Source organism: Haemorhous mexicanus, chromosome 2 (assembly GCF_027477595.1).
Source record: "Haemorhous mexicanus isolate bHaeMex1 chromosome 2, bHaeMex1.pri, whole genome shotgun sequence".
Taxonomy (NCBI): Eukaryota; Metazoa; Chordata; class Aves; order Passeriformes; family Fringillidae; genus Haemorhous; species Haemorhous mexicanus.
In genome coordinates this window covers 88,009,265-88,017,954 of record NC_082342.1, presented here as the reverse complement: position 1 = coordinate 88,017,954, position 8,690 = coordinate 88,009,265, and positions in this window count along the sequence as shown.

Genomic DNA, 8,690 nt, shown 5'->3' with positions numbered 1-8,690 from the left:
TTTGTTTTTTTTCAGTTGGTTTTTTTGGTGTTTTTTTTTTTTGTTTGATTGTTTGTTTTTTGGGTTTTTTTGAGCAGAAACCAACTCAAATAATTTTTGCAAATCTGTTTCTGCTCTTTGGAGCTGTATTCTCTTTTTCAACAAACAATGTAAAGTAATCATGAAGGAAAAAACAAGAAAGAAGCTACTGCTATAATTAATAGCTTTTTGACCCTATGTCTGTGTACTTTCTTTCCCCTATTCCCTGAATACATGAGCATGTATTCAGTCCTGAGACAAAAGTTTAGGCTGATGATTCAGAGCTGAAAAGCTTGGGCTTATCAGCCATGAACAGGAACATTGGTGTTACAATAATTGAAAAGTTTTGGGTTTTGGTCAGCAAATATCCAGACTGACAGAATGCAGCTTGGGATGGAAATACGTTTATCTGCAGTCCCAGAGGAGGAGGTGGTGAGCTCTGACATGCAGTAATACTCTCTCTTTCTTCCATTTGTATACACAATTATTTCTACTCTCATGCCCTTCCTCTCTTCCCCTCTCCCCCATCCTAACAACATTTTTTCAGAATCCAAAAAGGTTATCTTCAATCCTTGGCCTTCCATCTCCTTCCTGAACTCTCCAATAAGACTGTTTACTCATCTATACAAAGCATTTGACTTCCTTTCCATTTGACTAATTCCTCCCAGGTGTCCATCATCCCTCTCTGGATGCAGCTGATCCTCAGGCTGAGGAGCCACAAGCTACAGGAAATTCTGGTCATTTTGAAGGCAAGAGATTAATACTGAAGTACAGGCAGAAGGTGAGAAGGGATTCTCAATGCATCTCATTTTAGGGGGGTTCTTTGCGTTATTTGGAGATTTGATACAAATGAGAGGAAGTGAGGAAAAAACTGGACAGTCCTGATAGTTTTACCCAGACAGACCTGAAGTATAATTTAAAAAACCTTAAAAAAATTATGATGAATGTTGAAGGCCAAGAAGCAATGGCCCACAATACAGTTGTCAAAGTTCAGTACTGTTCAAAGAACAACTTCACTGAGAGCCAGTCCAATTCACAAATGCTGCAAGGGATCAGCACTCATACAAAGCATTATCATAACATAGCTATTTTGAAGCAGGACCCTGAATACGCAGCTGAGGAGTGACAAGAGTTCTCAGATGCTGAAAGCAAAACCCCTGCACCTACCTCAGAGCTCCTGGGACACTACTGGGCCCAAGGCTCATTGCAGCTGGCTTGGCTCCACATCAGAGGAGATCCTTGGATGAAGGTACCTGAGACTGAAGGACAGAGAGGCAACATGCTTATCTCAGTAGGTTGGAGATCTGCCTTGGGTTGAGCAGGGTCATTGCAAGAGGTGCTGCTGACTCAGTTTTGGATTCCTGAGGCTGGGGCAGTGACACCTGCTGAAAACCCCTGTTCACTTCCAGGGAATTGTGCCAAAGCAGGGCAGGAAGAACATGGTTAATGCCATGGCTTTGTTGTATGACTGAATTGTTGGGTTTCTGAGCCCCAAGTGGAGGGTTGTAATTGAAAGCTCATTCCCATATGACTGTTCTAGTAACAGTAATAAAACACCCAAAACACCTCTGAAGAAAAGGACATTTTTACTCTGACTGAGAGATAGTCCCCAAAGCCTTTTCATGTCAATTCTGCGGCCTCATGCAGATTTTATGGTAGTTTCTACTGTACATTTGAAAAAGAGGGCATAAAAGGTCAAATCTATTGGCTTTCATGTTATGGCATGGCCACAATCTCAATCCATAAATGAAACTGCACTTACACTGTCAACAAAGTTCTGTTTCCTCCCTGTAGCATATCATGAGGAACAAGAAGATGTTAATTTTTAATTTGTTGTGTCTAGGTGAGGCTAGAACCTCACCCCTGTGGCAAACTGCCTGAAGTAGAAGCCACTTAGGATGGATCAGACAGACTATACAGACCAGTTCCTGGAATCCATTAAGACTTTTATATTGATGTGGTTTTGGCAATGCAGCTGCTTCTCCATGAAAGATTTCATCCAAATAACACCCCACGCTTGCCTGTGTATGGTGAGGTAGGGATAAATCAATAAAAAATCAAAAAGCTTCTCTGATAAGAAACTGAAAAGCCATGCATTGTTCATATTACATCTTTTACCTGAGTGTAACATGAGCTACATCACTGCCTGGAAAGAGACTTCAACATCTAAAACAAGTGATATGAAGCTCATTTGCATGTTCATGACTGTTATATCCATAGCAATATTTTTTCACACTGAAGTATCAGGTAGCACATTGAAACTTTGTATTGAAATATATATGAGCCACACTATTATCAACTTACATTTCTGTTATGGTCTAACTGCTGTCTGAAGAGAATGATTTTAAAACTGTCTGCTTTTATCCCTTCCCGATACCAGTAAGTCCATACCACAATAAAAAAAGTCATTATCTTTGTGGCTGTATGAAGTAAATGTAAATAAGGGTAATCTCAGCATTCAAGGCTTTTACCTGCTCCATTTTTTTCTGCCTCATTATAGCTTTAGAGTCCTCTCTTTTCTCTACTGTGAAAGTATTTTTCTTTAATATACATATTCTGTGCTGTAAAGTTCAGTTATAAGCACAAGAGAACAATGTGCTTCCTGAAAAGGACTTGCGCAGAAATCTTCTTTTTTTTTTGTTCTAAAGAACAAAATGGTGAGTGGAGCAAGCCTTCTTCCAGAGATGATCAGAAAGGGTTCTGAGTTTCTGGGAAGTTCAGGCGCTCTTAAACTTTGGGTTTGGTCTGAGTCAGAACAAAACTATACACACAATGATACTCCTTTTTCCCTTCATTTCTCACAAACCAAAGATTCTAAGAAATTACATTTCCTCTGAGGAAACACACCTTGGGTGGTGCCCTTCCTCCAGGAGCTTGATGCTTCTGAAAGCTTCAAACCCTCAAGGATTTTGCTGAGTATGCCCCCTGTCTGCTGCACAAACACCTTGCAGCCTCTGCCCCCAGTACAGGCTCCTCTGGCCATGGCCACACTGGCCCTCGCTGGACCCCAAAGCTTTTTCACGCTGCTGGCCTCATGCTCCAGGACACAGAGAGCCCTGTTCGGAACCCAGAGACTTTGCTGATAATGCAGTATGCTTCCAAGAAAACTCTCCAGGTAATACAACAGCATTTCTCAGTGACGCAAGAAAAATTCAGTCCAGCTTTGCTGCTGAGCCCCCATTCTCCCAGGCTGGGGGTGCTGCCCCTGTTTCTGGCTAGGTTCAAACTGCTGGAAAAGAGTCAGAGCAGAAAGGGCCAGAAGTATCACTGAAGCAACTTTACAGCTCCCATTTTCTTGGGAACTCCATCCATGCCCAGATCTCGGCCGCGGCCCTTTCTGAGCTATCCCAGAGTCTGTGCCCAGCCTGTACCTGCTGGCCACCACCTACTGCCCCCACTTTCCCACCTGCCCCATCACTGGGGCCTTGCCAGGTGGTTGCAGGGCTCTGGGCTGGCCATGAGCACCATCCCTGTCTTATCCCTGCTCCCTTGCTGATGGACTGACCTGCCACAGGAGGGAATGGCCCTGCCAACCTCATGGCCACTCCTGGCTCCTGCCTTGCTCCTGTGGTGCAGCCCACAGTGGCTGTGATATCCTTATGGAACAGTGAAAACAGAAAGGATGCTCTTTTGCCCATGTTTTAGCTACTGTAATTAGTGAACATCGCTGGTTTTACAGGCTCCAGTAATTTCCTAAATAAAAACAAGGGCACAAAACAGAGGGGGAAAAATCGCCATAATACAGCTACTCTCTGTGCACATAAAGATGCAAGCACATGAGCAAGCACAGTTGAACAGAAAAGGAAGTATTTTTGACATTTCGCATTAGGATTTACCCTTTCACCAGAGAGGTATAGGTATAGGCTATGATGTGAACTCACTAGCTCTGGCATCATATCAAACAGAAGTGGAGGACAAAATCTATAAGACTCCAGGATCTGCTTTAGTCCTTTAATGGGAGTTTTTACAGAAGGTGTCAATTTCCTTAAGTAACATGCTATCCTTCTAAAAAAAGTCATATAAAAACCAGTGAAAACCACTGGACTTTTTCACTCGCTCCTTGCGGTTTATCCTAAATTGTCAAGTAACTGTCCTGTGAGGAAAACAGTGGAGTGAAGACAGAAACCAGACTTTTTCACATTAACTCTTTCACAAGAAAAACAGCTACCACAAACCCACTTCTGTACTGAACCTTTTGCCTAGTTATAATAAATTTCTTTATCTGAAATCCTTGAGAAGCTCTGTATGTTGTCAACCTGAGTATTCATAAGCTCTACATGCAGTGACTATTAATTCAATAATGTCTTCATAAAGTCATATTTGTCTTCCAGGACAGTGAAAGCTTTCCACAGAAAAATCAATTAATTCCCCACATTAACCAGCTAACCATGGTGCATCACCACCAGTACAGGTCATCTCTCTGTACTCCACTGTCCCTCCAGCATCCACATCTCACCCATTTTTCCTTGTTCTCATCACTCCAATATGACTTTCCCTCTCAGCAGCTTGTTGAATTCATATGCAGGCATGAGGACAAGAACAGCCTCTCTTCCTGCAGCAGACTTGTGAAGAACAAGCAGAATAAACTGAGCAGCTCTCTGAGTTTTGGGTTTTGTTGTCACACGGTCCTTGTCCTGCTCACTTCTGCTGTTGCGGGAACCTTGCCCACGTTTAACACTAGCAGGTCTTTGGAAAGAGACACTGAGGAAAATATTTCTTTATGAAGCCTAAGTGACTTCAGAAGGCAAAATCTGACTCAGGCTCCTCTTAAATTACAGAAGCAGGTCTGAAAACCTCAGCTTTCTTCTGAGATGGATCTATATATGTAAAGTACTTGGCATCATAAAACACAAGTGGAATTACACAATTGAGCAAGAGCAAAACATATAGTTAGCTAAATAAATTAACTAGATCAGTAGATATAACAATGAAACCCTGTTTTCAGAAAAGAGCTATTGCCTTAGGGATTCTTTACAGCTTTATTTAACTGTGGTCAAGCCTGAATTCCATACAGACATTTTTAAGAAAACGTGGCTTGTTACAGTACAGCTTTACAAAATTACACAATCAATATAGAAAAATAAAACCACATCACTTACAATCCATGGGACTTTGGGTAAAATATTTTTGGGGGGTACAGGGGTTTATCCTTCTGGAATTTGTTTCACGGAGAGATGGAAAAAAGGTAGACCAAAATCCAGATTTAGCCCTGTATAACTCAAAACAATATTAAGAAACAGCAGCTACAGTATCACAAAACAAATAAGGCTGGACGGGGTCTTACTTCTTCATATCCTTTCCCTACGGCAGAATCAGCTCCATTTCTGACATTATATGTTTATCTAACATTTTCTTAGACAGAATGATGGGGAGCCTAAATTTTTCAGACAATTTGTTCAGATGCCACCTTCAAACAAGAAAAAAAGAAAAAAATAATTCCGGATGTGACTCTTATTCATTTAGAAGCCTGGAACTCCTGTTTAACTCACCCTGAACAGATATAATGAGCTCTTTCCTACCTAAGCCCTCCAAACATTCTTCTTCTCCAGTCTAGACAAACTCAATCTTTTCAAACTACAAATATTGAACAAATACTACCACAAATCAAATACTCCTGTCAGTCAAACAAACTGTGGAAAGAGTTAATTTTGCTCCTAATGACTTTATAAATTATAAATAAATAAATTATTGTCTTTCCTGATTTTTTAAACTACATTGAACTTCTTCAGTCTCTTCTTACTGAATGTATTTCTGCTGTAGGATGCCAATACAAAAATCTGTTATACTATTACACTTATTTCTTATTTTCTTTTATTTTAATCACTGACAAAGTTATTTTAGAATATTTGCTAAAATATTCCAGTTCAAAAACCTTTTTTATTACTCATGGAGCACTGTATGGCTGTTTCACTTACCTTGCATCACAAATGCTGGAGTCACCATCAGAGGCATTTTTCCAGAACTGACATATGGTTTGCAACACTGAAATTCCAATGTATTTGTAACTTCCCTTTAAAGATAGGAAAACTGCAAAGAATTTCTTAAAATATTAAGTACTATCCAAGAAGAAGATGGAGATGTGTGTGAGGGAAGCAATATGTTGTCTCTATATTAGCAGCCTGATCTGTCCCTGTTGGATTAATTTTCCATAATGGAAAAACAAGTAACCTGTTTCAATAGTGCCACTTGAGTCTGGCCACATGAGGAGTCCCAATCTGTACCAAGGCTCATGCTTTACAGCTGATCAGACAAATGTCCAGTGCAGGACGGTTCCAATGTGACACAGATCTCCAAACTTCTTTGATCATGCAACTCAAGTAAAAAAAAGGTTAAGCACAATCTCTCAATATATGCATATTTATTACAAACAAGTTATATAGATGTACCACTGTAATAACATATTATGTACATTATCAAACCTACAAGAAATAGGAATTAAAAAGGATGAGATAAAGATGAAATTTTATTTCATTTGTTAATGGTACAAAAACATATTCTTCCTGCATTCCCCTGTATTGTCTTTCAAACACCTTGAGGTAAAAACAGACAAAAGGTCTTGGACACTTTGAGGTCCAAAACAGACACCCTGTTTTGGAGACAACTAACAAAGACATCCCATTAGGTGATGCCAGCAATGCTTACAGGCTCCTTAGACCTCTGTTGTTCCTGTAAAATCCATTTCTATGCTAAAGCTTCTTCATAATGACAGTGTTTGCATTTGTTTTCCTAATTTATTAAACCAGAGAACTTCTCTGCACTGGTAGTAGTGCCCCATGCTAAACAGATCAAGTAAGAATCCTTCCTGACTGGTGCAAATGTCTGAGACTGGGAAAAGGCTGTCCTCTGTGAGGTCTAGCTGGGATGTTGAAAGAAATTAATACCTAAGTTATTCATTTGCTCCTTAGCAGATTGATCTTTAAGGTCTCTTTCAACCTAGGCATTCTGAGTCATCATTTAACACGAGCTCCTCATATATTAAGCAGTAGAAGATAGAAGCAAAATAGATTGGAGTAGTAATATACACAGCAGCTTTCATAAAATTAGTAAAAATGAAAAAAAAATCTGTGTGTCCAGCACAGCTTTGTTCACACAAACAAGAAATACAAGAATCTGAAAGCATCAGAAGTGAAAAGATTCAGAAGTGAGATGTAAGCTGGGGCTTTCCAAGAAGCATAAGTCAGAAAGCCTTGATGATTAAAACCAGTATATATTCAGAGTTCTTAATATAGAGTAAAAAGCTCAGTGTTAGTTTTATCTGTATAAATCTTGACAAAAATTAGAAGTAACTGGTAAAAATAGGGGTGCTAATAATAATTTCCCATAATTAATGCAGTTCTGAATTAGTAATACTTAGTAATTTTTTACTTGCAGGTATGTCCCTCTCTCTGGGCTAGAGTGTCTGCTTCAGCACCCATGCCTAGCACTCCTTATCCCTCTTGAGGCTTAGTCACTCAATTTAAGTTACATTCCATTTTTCCTGTATTAGGCTTTTCTCCTGTTAGTGTTCAAGGTGAAACTTCAGTTCTGAATATTCATATTTTTCTTCCTTCTTGGCCATTATCTACATAAGCTAAATGTTATAGTATAGTCACCTATGCATTCTTTGTGTTTTGCCTGTATTTCACTACTCTTTAGTGGGGCACTGAAACAGGCTCAGACATTGCTGCTGAAACACAGAATTGATGCCGGTCATTTATACTTATGCCAGATCTACCAAAATATCTCTGGTCTTTTTGGATTAGTGAGACTTTTAGTGGGCAGGGCAGGCTGAACCTACAGAGAGGATATTGTCTGCTTAAAAGGTCTTGTCTTCTTCAGAACTGTAATTCTTCAATTTTAATAATACAGTTTTACGGCTTTAAAAAACTCAAACAAACTCTTTATGGTGTCAACAGTTGCATTTGAAATTACTCTTGTGGAAGCTGTCAAAAGAAATATCCTGCTGAGGAAGGTTAGTGTTATTAACTTGATGCTCTTTTTGCTTCAGAGTGGTGAACAGCTCTTGCCTTTCACTCCGTAAGAAGAGTGAAAGGCAAGAGCTGTTTCATTTTACTTAGAAAATTTTTGGATTTAAAAAGTGTACACAAAAGCATGAGATGCTTTCATGATTGGTGTCAATCTGTAACATGCAATACCATGGAGGAAATACTTCATTTTCAAGCACTAATTTAAATCCAATTAAAATATTTTCACCTAAACAGACATTGGAAAAAAAGTAGGAAAAAACATTCAAGTCTTTTACATTTTGATTTATTTTAAGTGATAATTCATGAAATCTGTCATTATGGGAAAACATTTCATGGTTGCATGTATAAAAAACTGAAATAACCAGCAACGCATGTGACAACACAGCACTAAAACTTTTTAAAAATCACATTGTGCTAACAAGTATAGTACAATGTGTCTTGGCAATTAAATATAATTTTTATGCTTTATAGGCTATAGCCTATAGTATAGTTTGACCAGACAGTTCATAAACCAGTACCACAACGGATGCCAATTCTGCCTCAGTGAAAGCAAAAAGAAGAAATGTTGCCAATTCTGTTTAGTGTGAGATAGATGGCAGTGGGCACAGGCACAGAGACCAATTAGTAAAAAATTATCTGCTTTGCATCCTACACAGTGCTTCAAGGCTGATTCTCTGCCATAAGTCTGTGTTAGAGAGAGTGAAA